Source organism: Zootoca vivipara, chromosome 13, assembly GCF_963506605.1.
Source record: "Zootoca vivipara chromosome 13, rZooViv1.1, whole genome shotgun sequence".
NCBI lineage: Eukaryota > Metazoa > Chordata > Lepidosauria > Squamata > Lacertidae > Zootoca > Zootoca vivipara.
The window spans coordinates 12,452,515-12,468,812 of record NC_083288.1 but is presented as its reverse complement, the minus strand read 5'-3'; the positions used below and the strand labels follow the sequence as shown (position 1 = coordinate 12,468,812).

At 46.5% G+C, this 16,298-nt stretch overlaps 1 protein-coding gene across 1 annotated transcript in view; it reads left to right on the top strand.

Moving 5' to 3' along the window:
* The first annotated feature begins 1,965 nt into the window (after positions 1-1,965).
* Positions 1,966-16,298, top strand: part of SCN4A (sodium voltage-gated channel alpha subunit 4) — a 93,597-nt gene continuing 79,264 nt past the window's right edge. Inside the window, exon 1 of the mRNA XM_060282321.1 lies at positions 1,966-2,082. The gene's annotated coding sequence lies outside the window, so the exon portion shown is untranslated. The remainder of the gene's footprint in view (positions 2,083-16,298) is intronic.

Below are 16,298 nucleotides of genomic sequence, written 5' to 3'. Positions count from 1 at the left end.
CCACCCCTCCACGAAAAATCCTGGGAACTGTAGTTTGCTAAGGATGCTGGGGGTTGTAGTTCTGTGAGAGGGAACTACAGTTCCCAGAAATTTTCTTGGGGGGGGGGTTCATGTGCTTTAAATGTGCATCGGATGTAGTGGCCTAGTGGATTGCGGCCTGGTCCAGGGTGGGTCGCGACAGGAGCAGTACCACCATGCAGGTATATGGTAAAACATGAAAGTGGGGTCCTGGATCTGAAAAGAGTGGAGATACCTGTTTCAAATGCATGCCGTCGATCTGCCCAAGGTTTTTCCAGCTGGAGATTCTGGGCCTAGGTAGGACCTTCCTTCCTGTGGGCTAATATGGCAGGAGGGCGCTAGTTAAATCTGTACCTGCAGCAGTGTGGCCTGGCAAATTTCCATTGAGACTTCCCCTAGCTGGTGGCCTTTTACTTTATTGTTTTCTCCTTGCCCCCCCCTTTTTTTTACAGTGGCTTGTGCTTCTTGGGTACCGGCCCAGTCATCCATCTTTCTATCTATCCAATTTAATGAGTGCTAGGTAGGAAACAAGTCGTTAAATAATCCACTGTCAGGAAATAGGAAACTAATTAATAGGCCTCTTCAGGAATGCCATGAACAAGGAGATAAGCAGTTAAAGTGCTTCCAGGGGAAAAGGGAGCTTTGCTCAAAGGGATTTATTTTGCCTCTGAGTGAACATATATTAGAATCTTGCCCGCAGGGGTGGGGTTTGTGGGAATGTGGGATAAAAAACTTCTCAGTACAGGGCTGTCTTCAGATGTCTTCTAAAGGTTGCATAGTTACTTATCTCCTTGGCTCGGGGGGGTCGCATAAATCTATACCCTCCAACATTTCTCCGATGAAAATAGGGACGCCCTAAGGAAAAGTAGGGCATTCCGGGATCAAATTTACAGTGGAACCTCAGTTTATGAATTTTTGGTTTACGAACGCCGCGGACCCATCTGGAACGGATTCATTCACTTTGCATTACTTTCAATGGGAAAGTTCGCTTCAGTTTATGAACGCTTCAGTTTATGATGAATTTTTGGTTTATGAACGCCGCGGACCCATCTGGAACGGATTCATTCACTTTGCATTACTTTCAATGGGAAAGTTCGCTTCAGTTTATGAACGCTTCAGTTTATGATGAATTTTTGGTTTATGAACGCCGCGGACCCATCTGGAACGGATTCATTCACTTTGCATTACTTTCAATGGGAAAGTTCGCTTCAGTTTATGAACGCTTCAGTTTATGAACAGACTTCCGGAACCAATTACACCCATGCTTCGGGTTAAGTACGCTTCAGGTTGAGTACTCCACGGACTCGTCAGGAACGGATTAATCCACTTTCCATTACTTTCAATGGGAAAGTTCGCTTCAGTTTATGAACGCTTCAGTTTATGAACAGACTTCCGGAACCAATTGTGCTCATAAACCGAGGTACCACTGTATTGAAAACCAGGACAGCTTCTGTAAATCCGGGGCTGTCCCTGAAAAACAGGGAGACTGGAGGGTCTGGGATGGGATTTGTGGAATTGTAATGAGGGATATAAAATTTTGTGCGTGTCCTGTGGAGCTATTGTTGAAATCCCTCTTCATGCTGCATCCAGAAGACCAGAATGGACACACCTCTGGGGAATACTGTAGCCCCTGAGCACATAAGGCAATCTTGACATGTGGTATAAGAGAGAGAGAGAGAGAGAGAAATTGCAGGGTACATATTATTCTGTGGGTCAAGTCTGCCACTCCTCGAGCGCAGAAAATGTAACCTCGGTGTTCCCTTTGTGCGAATCCTCGGGTGGCTGTACAATCGGCCGGCACTACGAGATGGAGCTGCAGGGTTGCAGGAACCATCTGATACTTGACCAGCTGCCCAGAAGGGCGAGTGCCAAAGCCGAGAGAGGACGACGATGCTACCTGAAGAACCCTCCGGTCCTCAGGTTTCAGCATGACCATTTGAAGGGAACAGCAGCTGTTCTGCCAACAGGCAGCAGCTCGGCCTGAAAGCTCCCACTCTCGGGGCAAGTCTGAGGGGAGCGGGGGGAAAGGCCTTTTCTTTGGGATATTGCTCACTCCATTGAACAGTAAGTAGGCGGCGGAAACCCCCCACCCACCCCCAAAGCTGGTGCCTGGCAGAGCTTTTGCGCCTCGGAAATGCCTCGTTGCTCTTTCTCGCAAGAAGCGGGTTGACCTCCACCTTCTCTGTTGCGTGGCTGATTATTCCTGCCTGGCTTTTTGACTGACCCATGGAGAGTTATGTGCTGCTGTTGCTGCTGCTGCTGCTATTGCTGCGACACCTTTGGCTAAAACACTGGCTGTGGCTTCCTTTCCCCCCCTTTCCCCTTAAACCAGTTAACCACCAGCTTCCTTCAGCCATATTAGAAAGAAAGAAAGAAAAACATGGGTGGGTTGGGTTGGGGGGACACTGCTGCGGGGAGTTGTTGTGGGTGGGTGGGTGGCGCACCCAGGGGCCATAAACAAAGCTGACAGGAGGAATGGTGCGACCAAGATTTAAGCAGGCACCAGCCTGCGAAGAAGCTGCTAATGGCTTGTGAGAGCGGCAGGGCTGTAAGGCGAGATGGGCTGGCTGACACCATCTTCTCCGAGCTCCAGGGGATGACTAGAATCTTGGCTTTCGCACCAGAAATGCACCCAGCTCTTGCTGTCTTCAACTATCATTCTAAATATAAACCCAAGCCACGCACAGGGCTCTTAGCCGCTGCTTGCTAGGGCAATGTTCAGAGACACTTAACCCTGAAAGCTGGATACCGCTTGTGGCAATTCACTGCCCAAGACATTTGGAGATGGGCCGGAATTCAAGCCGCCTTGCGCATGTTTGGACCTGGAAGTCTTTCTCCCCCACCCACCCCAGATTCTTGATAATGTGTGCCCTGGCAGTGATTTCTTGAACAATGGGTAGGGAAAGGCGCTTTGCCCATGCTCAGAGGCACTCTTCTCTGTGTCGTTTACTTTGCACATGCTCCAGCGTTGGGTTCCGGAACCAGAAACAGTTTATGGGACTGTAAAAGCCCTGTTTTTGAAAATAATACAATTGAATGGGATCAGAAGATGAAAATGAGTTTTCTGGCTCGGGAAGAAATATCGGTTCGTTCGCCTTTTCGCACCAATAATCCCCCGAATTGCTTGGCACACCTGGCGTCTGGCTGTTTTGCCTGTTTGCTCAGAACGTCTGAAGAGCTTAAAGTAGAATTGGTGGGCCTATTTTCCGCCGCCAACCCTCCCCTTTGGCTCATCGATGGAGGAGAGATATGGTTTCGATGTGTCACCCAAGGGCTTAGGCTCCGTGATGCACCAAGCAAGGACACTCTGCATTTGAAGCTGAGAAACTGATTCAAGATCTCTCACTGGGATCAACAAAGTGCAGGGGCGGTAGAGAGAAATAGAGGAAGGAGAAAACACATTTGAACGCTCCTGTAATGCCAGATCTTGAGTTTGTGATGAAAAGGGCGTTTTTTTAAATTATTCAAACCAGTGTTTAGCTTTGGTCCCAAGGGGGAGGGTGGCCACACATAGCTAATGCCACCCTTTGTTTAGGGATTGCCACACTGTAGTGAAGACCAATCACTACACACTTGTTTCAGCCATCCAGAGCCATTTCTTTTCCATTAATTTCCCACTGCAGGGGTGAACCATTTCTCTGTGTTTGGGGATAAGGGGCTGCAGCAGCAGAGATACATTGGAGACGACTGAGGCGTTTCAGGGGACAAGGCTGTGCTTGTTGGCCCATGGGAGCTTCCTTTCAGATTTGCCAGTCTCACAAAAATAAAAGAAGGTGTGCGCAAGATGTTTCCTACATCAGGTGCAATCCATACTTTTGGAAATGAGGGCTGCCAGGGCCAAAGTCGCATCTTTCCACCTTCTTGTCATTCTAACCCCAGGTCATTAGAGGCTCATTGAGGTTGTCTGTAGGAAGGGCACTCTGTGCATGGCCAGAGGCACTTGTTTTCTTCTTAGCACATTTTAGGGCTGAGCAATGGCACGGGAAATTGGTTCTAAGTCCAGCAAGCCACAGGTCAGATAATGCGCTGCTCCTTATGGTGTATATTTAGCGGAAGCAGCTGTGGACCTATTCACCGTTTGAGCTTATGTAAGGGCATACAGTCATATTCGTGTTACGTTAGGTTCATGTTGTGTCTTTTCGGCTTGTGAACGCGGCAAACCCGGAAGTGTATACTTCCGGGTTTCGCCGCACGCGCAGAGGCGTTCTGCGCGCTTCATGCATGCACAGAAGTGTTCTTCATGCTTCGCTCATGCACAGAAGTGCTCTATTGCGCTCTGAGCTTGCACAGAAGTGCAGCTCTAGTAGCAGACTTTTTGGGGTGCAAACGGCACCCCGGAACGGATTGTGTCAGCAACTAGAGGTACCACTGTACAATTGGCATGGCTTTTTTCAAAGATCCATGGGAACATTAGTGTGATGAAGTGCTAAGGATGCTGTTGTTGTTGCTGCTGCTGCTGCTATTATTTTATTTATAGAATTTATAAACTGCTTTTTCATAGAATCATAGAGTTGGAAGGGACCCTGAAGGTCATCTAGCCCAACTCCCTAGGATGCAGGAATCTCCGCTAAATCATGACAGATGACCATCCAGCCTCTGCTTAAAAACCTCATCAGAGGTTTGAAAGCAGTTTCTAACAATAATAGAACAATATAGTGAAACAATTCAGTAGAGCAATACAATAGCGAAAATGGAAGGCGGTTAACATCAAATATAGAAAAAAATTAGCAAGACAGCCGTGAATAAATAGCCTAAAACCCCAGAGTAAATGAAACAATTCCTCCAAAAGCCTGGGAGAAAGGTAGGTTTTGACTAGACGATGCAAGGCCAACATTTCTGTCCACACCTGTTGGGGGAGCGAATCCCAGAATCTGACCATCTTACATCCCAACCCAACAAGCGATATTCGCTGGTAATGTTGCAGCAAGCAACTCTTCCCAGTCGATGTCAGAGTCCAGGATGGCTAATATGGGGAGAGGCACTTCTGATGGGAGCATCTGCTAAGACCAGGCATAGGCAAACTCTGGCCCTCCAGATGTTTGGGACTACAATTCCCATCATCCCTGACCACTGGCCCTGGAGGGCTGGAGTTTGCCTATGCCAGAGCTAAGACTCTATTTCTTTAATTAATGCACATACCACTTACTCAAACAAAAGACCTCTAACTGGTTTACAGAACTCTAGCGGCAGTGTTTTTTATTACCGGTAGCTGTCGTTTCTAACAGACTTCAAGGCTAGTAGCCCCATGCAGAGAGCATTGCAGTGAATCTGCTAGAGATCTCTAGGCTTCTCACAGAACTGTGGCTTCCAAGTAGCGATTTCCAGTGGGGTTCCCGTGGCTTCCTAAAGGGCAGTTAACGACCATTAAATCAGTTTAATTTATACATATGCCCAGACAGCTTGCTTTTACAGTTCAGAAGGTATTGCAGTTTTCTGGCTATAACGTGGGGCCCTTGACAACAGTAATTTCACAATTAATCTGTCCAGAACTTCGCCCCTCACCTGCTCTGTGGCTACTATAATTATTGCAACTGCATGACGGAAAGCAGGAGAAGCCTTTTTCCAAATGACATGTATAGTGTGAGGGTTTTTTTTTGGTGGTGGTGGTTAGGCTGAGTCCATTCTAATTCCTGCATTCACCAAGTGTTAAAATCTAACAGAGGATCCCGTTGTTGAGTTAGCCATGGCCCCTAAGGAAGTGGTTCTGTGCCACAGGGCAAATAATAATAATAATAATAATAATAATAATAATAATAATAATAATATTTATACCCCGCCCATCTGGTTGGGTTTCCCCAAACACTCCGGGCGGCTTCTAACAAGATATTAAAAATACAATCAAACATCAAACATTAAAAACTTTCCTAAACAGGGCTGCCTTCAGATGTCTTCTAAAAGTCAGATAGTTGTTTATTTCCTTGACATCTGATGGGAGGGCATTCCACAGGGCGGGCGCCACTACCGAGAAGGCCCTCTACCTCATTCCCTGTTACCTCACTTCTCGCAGGGAGGGAACCGCCAGAAAGCCCTTGGAGCTGGACCTCAGTGTCTGGGCTGAACGATGGGGGTGGAGACGCTCCTTCAGGTCTAGTGGGCCAAGGCTGTTTAGGACGTTAAAGCTCAGCACCAACACTTTGAATTGTGCTCGGAAACATACTGGGAGCCAATGTAGGTCTTTCAGGACTGGTGTTATGTGGTCTCGGCGGCCGCTCGCAGTCACCAGTCTAGCTGCCGCATTCTGGATTAGTTGTAGTTTCCTGGTCACCTTCAAAGGTAGCCCAACGTAGAGTGCATTGCAGTAGTCCAAGTGGGAGATAACTAGAGTTTTGTGTGAGCTAGGCCAGAGAAGGTTGCAGGGAGCAGTCCGAGAGGGAGAGCCATGCTTGATTTCTGCTGGAATCCAAGGCAGTGACAATGGGTGAATCAAAGACCTTCTGGAGTGTAAATGCTGTGAGCCCCTCTGTCGTAGGCTCAGGTTGTTGTTGTTGTTTAGTCGTTTAGTCATGCCCGACTCTTCGTGACCCCATGGACCAGAGCACGCCAGGCACTCCTGTCTTGCACTGCCTCCCGCAGTTTGGTCAAACTCGTGTTTGTAGCTTCGAGAACACTGTTCAACCATCTTGTCCTCTGTCGTCCCCTTCTCCTTGTGCCCTCCATCTTTCCCAACATCAGGGTCTTTTCCAGGGAGTCTTCTCTTCTCATGAGGTGGCCAAAGTATTGGAGCCTCAGCTTCAGGATCTGTTCTTCCAGTGAGCACTCAGGGCTGATTTCCTTCAGAATGGATAGGTTTGATCTTCTTGCAGTCCATGGGACTCTCAAGAGTCTCCTCCAGCACCAGAATTCAAAAGCATCAATTCTTCGGCGATCAGCCTTCTTTATGGTCCAACTCTCAAGATGCTGTCTAGGTTTGTCATTGCTTTTCTCCCAAGAAGCAGGCGTCTTTTAATTTCGTGACTGCTGTCACCATCTGCAGTGATCAAGGAGCCCAAGAAAGTAAAATCTCTCACTGCCTCCATTTCTTCCCCTTCTATTTGCCAGGAGGTGATGGGACCAGTGGCCATGATCTTGGTTTTTTTGATGTTGAGCTTCAGACCATATTTTGCGCTCTCCTCTTTCACCCTCATTAAAAGGTTCTTTAATTCCTCCTCACTTTCTGCCATCAAGGTTGTGTCATCTGCATATCTGAGGTTGTTGATATTTCTTCCGGCAATCTTAATTCCGGCTTGGGATTCATCCAGTCCAGCCTTTCGCATGATGAATTCTGTATATAAGTCAAATAAGCAGGGAGACAATATACAACGTTGTCGTACTCCTTTCCCAATTTTGAACCAATCAGTTGTTCCATATCCAGTTCTAACTGTAGCTTCTTGTCCCACATAGAGATTTCTCAGGAGACAGATGAGGTGATCAGGCACTCCCATTTCTTTAAGAACTTGCCATAGTTTGCTGTGGTTGACACAGTCAAAGGCTTTTGCATAGTCAATGAAGCAGAAGTATATGTCTTTCTGGAACTCTCTAGCTTTCTCCATAATCCAGTGCATGTTTGCTATTTGGTCTCTGGTTCCTCTGCCCCTTCGAAATCCAGCTTGCATTTCTGGGAGTTCTTGGTCCACATACTGCTCAGGTTGTAGATATGTGAATAAACCCCATATCCTAAGACACCAAGGTCTACTACGCTGTCCCTCATTCGGAGAAAAGTGAACATTGCGCAAGCGTCTGGAAGCCCCCGAGTCTCACACCGGTTGGAGATTGGGGCGTTGGGCAACAATATTTTAGTCAATGTTACAGGTGCAAGAAATGATTTACCCATCTTTGTATGTGAAAGTCACTTAATTCACCACTTGATTTTGGAATAGAGGGCCAGGGAAGGCTTCCACTGACCATGCAATCTTGAAAGCAAGGAGGGGTCTAATATGAATTCATGTAATATATGAATGGTGTGCCATCCTATCCATGTCTACTCAGAAGTAATTCCCATTGAGTTCAGAAGGGCTTGCTCCTGGGTAAGTAAGTCTAGGACTGCAGTCTCCTCCCGTCAAAATTGCATTTGTAAACAAGATTTTCAGAGTGCTTGTGTGCCCTCTGATGCAGGTATCTGCTTTCAAAGAAAAGCACTGGCGTTTCCTCTCTCGGGCTAAGTCTATTCCAGGAGTATTATTAATTCCTCTGCCCTCTCTCCTCCTTCAAGCCACATTTAAAGACCCAGTTCTACACAAACCTTACTATATCTGGGTACAAGGCTGACATGACACATTGTGGTCCCTTTCTCCCCCCCTCCCCCAAAACGTGGCTTCTATTTGCAAAAATGTGAGAACAACATACAGTATTTCTGCATCTCCATCCCTGTGTCTCGTTTGCTTTCTGGGGCAGCTTTCTACAGGGTTGGCATTCTTGGGAGGAGGAGACTGTCCTGGAGTTCCATGATAATGAACTTGCATCAGGCCAAAGGTCCATTGAGTCCAGTGTTTCTAACATTAGCAACACTCTGGAAAGCAGGGCCAACCCCTGCAGCATTTAGCATTAGGGGGGGAAATCCCAGCAAAAAGCCTCACATCAGCGCCCATGGGAGCTTTTTCTTACTACTAATAGGAGCCCATGGTGAGGGAATATCACAGGAAGGCTTAAGCCAGGCACCCCCAAACTCTGCCCTCCAGATGTTTTTGGACTACAACTCCCATCATCCCTAGCTAACAGGACCAGTGGTCAGGGATGATGGGAATTGTAGTCTAATTTGGGGGTGCCTGGCTTAAGCCTTCCCCTGACCTCCCCACACACTGTAATCTTGATAACAATGTCCCTTCCTTAGCTAGCATTATTATTATTTTTTTTAAAAAACCAGTTACATGGTTTTTAATCATGTTGGTGACATAATGTGCAGTTAAGGCCCTTAAAAAGCAGTTTGTGGCCATTTCTGCACTTTGTATTGATGAATTCCATGTTTTCTCAAGCTGTACTTAGCTTTTTTTAGGACTTGGGGCAACTGCCGGTATGTTGAATCCCGTTTCATTTTGATTGTTGTTGTGTAAGGTGGATGACTGGCTTCCCAAATTGACCAGACGAAATCTCAGGCAGTTGAACAAATTTATTGGTTTGTCAGCAAAACAATATGGAGCAGTAGGGAAAAAACCATTCCTCATTCTGCCCCACCCTTGTCCATGTACAGAGAGCTTTTATACCTTTTTGACAGAGTGAAGGCTAGCCTTTCTGCAGTACTTCATCAACCAATCAAGAGAGAGCACCCCAAGATGCAAAGTCATTTACCTAACTCCACTAAGTGGCGTTATGTACCTGGTACTTTCATACACGTGTCTATGTGGAATTTTACAGGCACAATTGTGGTTGCGCCCTACTTAGAACTTGCGGTTGGTTTGTGGCGGGCTACATCCTCTTCAGATGGAACAGAACATCTTGCGGTTAAGCTAACTTCCTTTTGCAATGGGTTACAGAGAAAGGTACAAACAGAGAAGTGCTGTCTAATTTGAGACAGAGAGATTTAGAAAATGGAGTTCCTCTTGCTCTTAGGGCCTGCGTGGCCTGACCAGGATTATTCTGGCCCTGGTTATTGCCACCCTATAGTTGTTTTTATATATCTTTTGTATACTTTTAAAACATTTTAATATTCTTAGCTGCCTTGAGTTCACAAGGTTTTTGGGTTGTTGTTTTATTAAAAAGGATGAATATACCGTTTTTTAAATGAGTGAAATAAATATTGAGAGAAACACAGCCAGCTTTTGAAATCAACATTTATTCAAATTTTGCAGTGATGTTCCTCAGCCAAGTAACCCAAAGATCCATTGGCTAAAGTGCCCATAAAAACCTTTGTGCAAAATGCATTATATTAGACAAAACTGCCTTGCAAAAATGTGTGTTTTACACAAAATTACATACAAACAAAATGTGCATTTTAGGAGAAATTCTTACTAAAGAGGACTTATAAAAAGAAATTGCAAGCTGATGTGGAAATGTCGAGAACTGGGGAAGAGATGAGAAAATGAGAAGAACCAAAATGGACAGAGTCACTCATCCCTATTGCTAGTAATGCTACTTTTGTTTCCCTGACCGTTGATTCAGAAATGGCAAAGCGTCGAGAGGGAGACCTCACTCAGTGGCAGATGACCTGCCTGCGCCAAGAACGCCCCAGCTTCAATCCTGGCCGTTCACAAATTTGAAAAGACGTAAGAGTTAGCTTATTTATTGGGTAGTAGTTCAGACCCTGCCACTCAAAGCCACTTCCCCAGGGTGCGTTTACAATGAAAGTACGGTACCAATCCAATTAACAATGCAACAAAAGTAATAAAATGCACAGGACAAAACTGACAGCAATAAAATCTAAAACAGCAGATGGCAGAGCAGCATTAAAAATGGGGGTCATAAAATTTAAAAATGGCAGAGTACTGTAGTTGGAGGCGGCAGGCAGGAATGAGCTAGATGCGATCGGTGGTCTGATGAAGTACAAGGCAGCTCCGTATATATTTTTTAGCTCTCCTTTTACACTTTTTAGTTCCTGGTAGGAAGGCTGTCCTGAATTACAGAGGAGAATTTCTCTATTAGAAGGTGTGCTCTGTTTCAAGGGCTGTTTGGCCCAAGCCTGGATTTCGGATAAAAGAGATCAGCGGCCTTGAAGTTGTGCACCAGCACAAGGGCAGCAGATTAAGCCAGTACATAGGGCCGGCCTGCCCATGAGGTGGAGTGAAGCAGCTGCCTCGGGTGGTGGAATCGGATGGAGTGTCCCACCCCGGCCACCACGGTGGTCATCTGGCGCTAACTGTTGCAATATCTCGCCAGAAAGCACCCAGGTAAACGAGGCTTTGATGGGGCGGCGGCAGCGCCTTTCCGTTTTGCCTCAGACGGCGAAATAGGATGGGCCACCCCATAGCTGCCAAGTACCTCGTTTTCTCCGGGAAAACCCTGATTTTACTAACCTTTTCCCGGTGGTCCCCCGTATCACTTCGTCTCCCGTTTTTCTCCGTTATTTTCTCCTGCCAGCAGCCATTTTTTTCTTTCCGATTTGCCCTTCTATGGGCACAAAAAATGGCCGCTGCCGGCTTCAAAAGTCGCATCTACGCATGTTCGGAAGTGCATAGACGCGACTTCCGGTGTCGTCGTCGGCCATTTTTTGTGCCCATAGATGGGTGGAGCGACACCGGAAGTTGCGTCGACGCACTTCCTGACATGCGTACAAGCGACCTTCGAAGCCGGCGGCGGCCATTTTTGGTGCCCATAGAAGGGCAAAGCGACACCGGAAGTTACGTCGACGCAACTTCCGGTGTCACACGGCTGCCGGTTCCGGATTCTGCAGTCCGGGACTTGGAAGGTAAGGGCCACCCCTGTGCATGGGTCTAGACATGGCCTGCCCCACAGGGTGCAACTGCAATGCTGGTTTCCTGGCGGTGGGGTCATTGCTGCTTACCCAGAGCTGGGAGTGGGCAGCAGCGGGAAGATCAGTGCAGTGCAGGCAAATGGGAGATTGGCTCTGCCGGTATATCCAGACTTTGCTGACTTCTCCACCGCTTCACCCCGGCTCTCGCCCTCCCTCCGTATAAGCAGTATCTTAGGTCAGGCTTCCTCAACCTCGGCCCTCCAGATGTTTTTGGCCTACAACTCCCATGATCCCTAGCTAGCAGGACCAGTGGTCAGGGATGATGGGAATTGTAGTCTCAAAACATCTGGAGGGCTGAGGTTGAGGAAGCCCGTCTTAGGTAATCTATACCTGTATACCTGAAGGAGCGTCTCCACCCCCCCCATCGTTCAGCCCAGACATTGAGGTCCTCCTCTGAGGGCCTTCCGGTGGCTCCCTCACTGCGAGAAGCGAGGTTACAGGGGGCAGAGGGCCTTCTCAGTAGTGGCACCCGACCTGTGGAACGCCCTCCCATCGGATGTCATGTAAATAAACAACTACAGTATCTGACGTTTAGAAGACATCTGAAGGCAGCCCTGTTTAGGCAAGTTTTTAATGACTGATGTTTTAATGTATTTTTAATCTTTTGTTGGAAGCTGCCCAGTGTGGGGAAGCTCAGCCAGATGGGTGAAGTATAAACAAACAAACAAACAAACTATTATTATTATTGTTAGGCCATAGTTTTGATTTGTTATATTTCCAGTGAAATTAAAGTCATTACTAAAGTCACACATATACCTATTACCATGTGGAAATGCTGTTCAAATCTATGCCCTTTTTCAGGGGTGGGTGGCAAGGTGTAAGTGGCCACGCTAGTTCTAGCTCTGCTTGTTTAGAAACAGCCTCCTGCAGTCTGGATACCTCTAGTTGTTTTGGAATGCAATTCCCACGAGTCCCAACATCCTAGGATTATTTGAACTGTGGTCAAAAACTCCTCCAGGGCACCAGGTTTGGGGAAGGCTGGTTCAAAACATTTCTATTGCAGTGTCAAGGCTCTGTCAAGGCTTCGGGAAAGCTATTCCTCCTCCCCCCCCCCGGTTGCAGCAAGAGCAGAGAAAACAAGGTAGAGTCCTTTTTAAAATGAGTTTTATTCAATCCTAATAGCGAGAGACAAAAGAAGGCAACAAGCCTCAACAATGGTGGTGCTGCAAACTGGGCTCCTCCTCCCTAGCAACAGTTTACAGTGGCCACCCGTGGTCAAATGTCTTTGAGTCCATCGGCCCTCCAGATGTTTTGGACTACAATTCCCATTTCCCCCGACCACTGGTCCTCTTAGCTAGGGATGATGGGAATTGTAGTCCAAAACATCTGGAGGGCCAAAGGTTGGGGATGCCTGATATAAGACTTATCCACACAGAATCAGAACAAATGGCAATCGGGTTTTGTGCAGGTTGCTGTTTGTTCCAATTTAGTGCTAAAGAATATTTTTTTGGGGGGGGGGAAGTGGAGGGGAAAGGCAAAACCGATCAGATGCGTTCCGAGAAAGTGTGGGACCAGCAAAAAAGATGCTTCCAGTGGTTCCTTGGTTCTCGAACTTAATCCTTTCCGGGAGTCCCTTTGACTCCCGAAACCGTTCAAAAACCAAGGTGCAGCAAGCTTCCTGCATGCAAGCGGAAGCCACATCAGACATTCAGCTTCTGAAAAACGTTCGCAAACCGGAACACTTACTTCCGGGTTTGCGGCGTTCTGGAGCCAATTTGTTTGGGAGCCAAGTTGTTCGAGTACCAAGGTACCACTGTATTCACCTGCTTTCTAGGCATGGACAAGCAAAAGTGTGGATGAACCTCAAGTGTTTCTGTGTATGGAAGTCACTACAATATATGCAGAGAAGGGGACGTTGTACATGTGTGTGCATTTTTACATGGCTGTGTATGTGTGTGTGTGTGTGTAAGAGAGAAGATGACCCCCCCCCCACACTTTGGTTTCGGCCCCACCCACCATGGACCATGGCCACGTGGTCCCCAGAGGGTTCACCACAAGGGGATGCAGCCCCACCCTGCCCTAGAAGGATGATCGCAACCTAAAGGCCTTCTTCTTTGGCAGTCACTTGTAGCGGAGTAAGATTGTCTTCCATAAACACGGTTTTAACAATGAGTCCGTAAGTGACTGTGGAAGCCAATTCTGGATCCACACGTCCTTCCACAGTGGGGACATAGGTTTCCGGGCAGGAGTTGATCACGGTGTGGATTTGCTAAGCGTGCCTTCCTCTTAGCACGTTTCTCCCTTGCATCCTGAGTTTGAGGGTCTTCAAAGCCCATGACACCTTTGGCAAAGGCTGTTCTCCAACTGGAGCACTCGCAGTCCGGTGTTTCTCAGTTGTCGGTGTTTATACTACATTTTTTTTAGATTTGCCTTCTTTGAACCTTTTTAGCTGACCACCAGCATTATGCTTACCATTTAAAGTTTGGAATAGAGTAGTTGCTTTGGAAGACGATAATCAGGCATCTGCACAAACTAAAGGTATTCCCTCCATAACACATGCCCATCAAAATGGCAAGCATTTCACTAGTGGTTGTAAACTAACTGCAATCACAACAAAGTGTATGAAATGGGGTGGGGGCATGTATTTCTACTCCAGCATCAAATGCGTCCGTCTACGAATCACCAGAAAGTTCCGGAAAGTTTGTAATATTTTGCATTATTCTTCCAGACGAAGAGTTGAGGTGTGGTCATTGTTGCACTGATATTTGCTTGGCAGTTATGGGGAATGGAACAATGAAAGATAGAGCTGTAAGAGATCTGTTTTCATCAAGTGCGCTACTCCAGTCTTAAGCACACTTACTTGGAAATAAATCTCATGGATTTCACTGGCTAGGCGTTCCTTCTCAGGCATTCTTAGGACTGTCACTTTAACTTCCTTTTGCCATGTATACATTTGTGTACAATATACAGTACTCTGCAATTTAGGACACCTCAAGACTGGCAGGATTAGGCTCTGTGCTGTTGCTTTTTAAACCTCTGTTCCGGATGGGCCTTTTCATAAGGGCTCTTGTTTCACCTCCTAGGATAAAATTCTCTCCAGCTAGCCGCTAAGTCAGCTTCCTTCAGGGCGTCAGATAATCCCGGAAAGTGGAGGGAGGTTCTTTGTGCAAGTTTCGAATCAGGAAGTTTGAAGGAACAAAGTATGCCATCAAAACCGCAGAAGGAAATGGACTCGGCCAAGTGGCATTGGGTTACAGGGACAATTTTAGGTGTGAGAGAGGTCTGTATTTTCAAGCTACCTTTTAACCCAATGTTTAAAATGTGTGGTGCCTGAAGTTCAAGCCCAGCTGGAAACGGTACCCTCTCCCCTTGCAATCTTACCGCTTTTTCCTAGCTGTGTGTGGCTCAGTTGTAGTAACACAATCATGAGAAAAATGACATGTTGTCAGTAGTGAGACTAGTTAGGCATGTTCCAGCACTCTTTGATCTAAGTTTGCTTAGAGCCCTTGATACTGCTGAGGCTTTGCTTCCCCACAATTAGCTGGAAGTGGAATTAAAATGGCGATTTCACAAAGCACTTTATATATCACTTAGTTGTTCAGCAGTGTTGTCGTCAAAGCTAAGATTAGAAAGTTTATCCAGAAGTAAGTATTATTTAAAGGTCCCCATCAATATTAATTAGTAGTTTCCTTCTCGCAGGTTCTGCCCTTTTGCTTTCTTTCTGTGTAGTGCATCATTGCTGATGAATTATGTCTTAATTAGTCAGTTCCTATTGCCCATGGGGAGGACTAACGGGGAATTCATTACTACTGCCATGCTCCATTGAACATCAAATGGAAGAAAGCAACAATGTGGAAGCTTTTAATTAGAAGGACAGTAGCCTAGAAAAGCTTCAACAGCATGTTGACTATATACACTGCACATGCTATAATTGTATTTCAGCTGGAAAAAACCTGCCACATACCAAGTTTGAAAAAAGGCCACGGGGAACACAGGAAACACTGAAATGGAACAGGATGGCAGTAGCGTTGTCCAGATTCTCCAGTTTGCTTCCAGGCTACACTAGGACTCTTTAGCGCTGCCAATACATTGCTCTTTCACAGTCAGCTGGGATGGAATTAGAACAGTGGCCCTGCATAATTTGTGATTCAGGGCTGTGTCCCCCATTCTAGTCTTGCATTGCCTGTCCTCACAATAAAGGCAAAAGTCAGGTCACATTACAGTATTGACATGAAGCCTCCCAGTGTGATCTGAAGTGTCTTTACTCAGAATTCAGTCCAGTGAGACTTCCAGCAGAATCCTAACTAGGTTTACTCAAAAGGAAGCCCTGTTGAATTTAGTGGGAAGGAGAGTTAGGATTGCAGCCTTAATCCCAAAAGAGTGTGCTTTCTTAATGTCCTGAACTGCCCTGTAGTTACTTGCTTCCTAAACTCAAATGCCACCTGCCCCTGCAGAAATCCTTCACATCTTGATTTCTGTGCCCCCCCACCCTCCGGTCTTCCTCATTGACAACCCTCCCATGGTGTAGTCTGCACTGTCGGCATCATTCCCTCCCCCCTTTTCTCTTTCTCCATTTCACATCCAGCCAGGAAAAGCCAGACAGGCTGAGTATTATTTTATTAATAGTAATTAGGAAGGCTTCCCCCCTGCAGAACAACTGTCCTCACAAAGCTGGTTCCATAAAGATGAAATGCTCACCAGTTACAAAAATTGTCATAAAACCATGTACAGCCATAAGAACCAACCAGCATAATAGAATCTAAAGCCAGTGTTCTCTCCTACTTCCCACTGTGTTTCCCCTTCACTTTCCTCGTTGCAAAGAAAATTGCTAGCCTTTGGGGAAGTGGGCTTGTTGCTCAAGAGCTCTGAATCAGCTTTAATTGTTTAACCAGAATTTGCTGGTATAGGATTGAATCCCACCTGAAAATTGCAACAGTTTGAAAGCTCCCTTAGGGCTTAT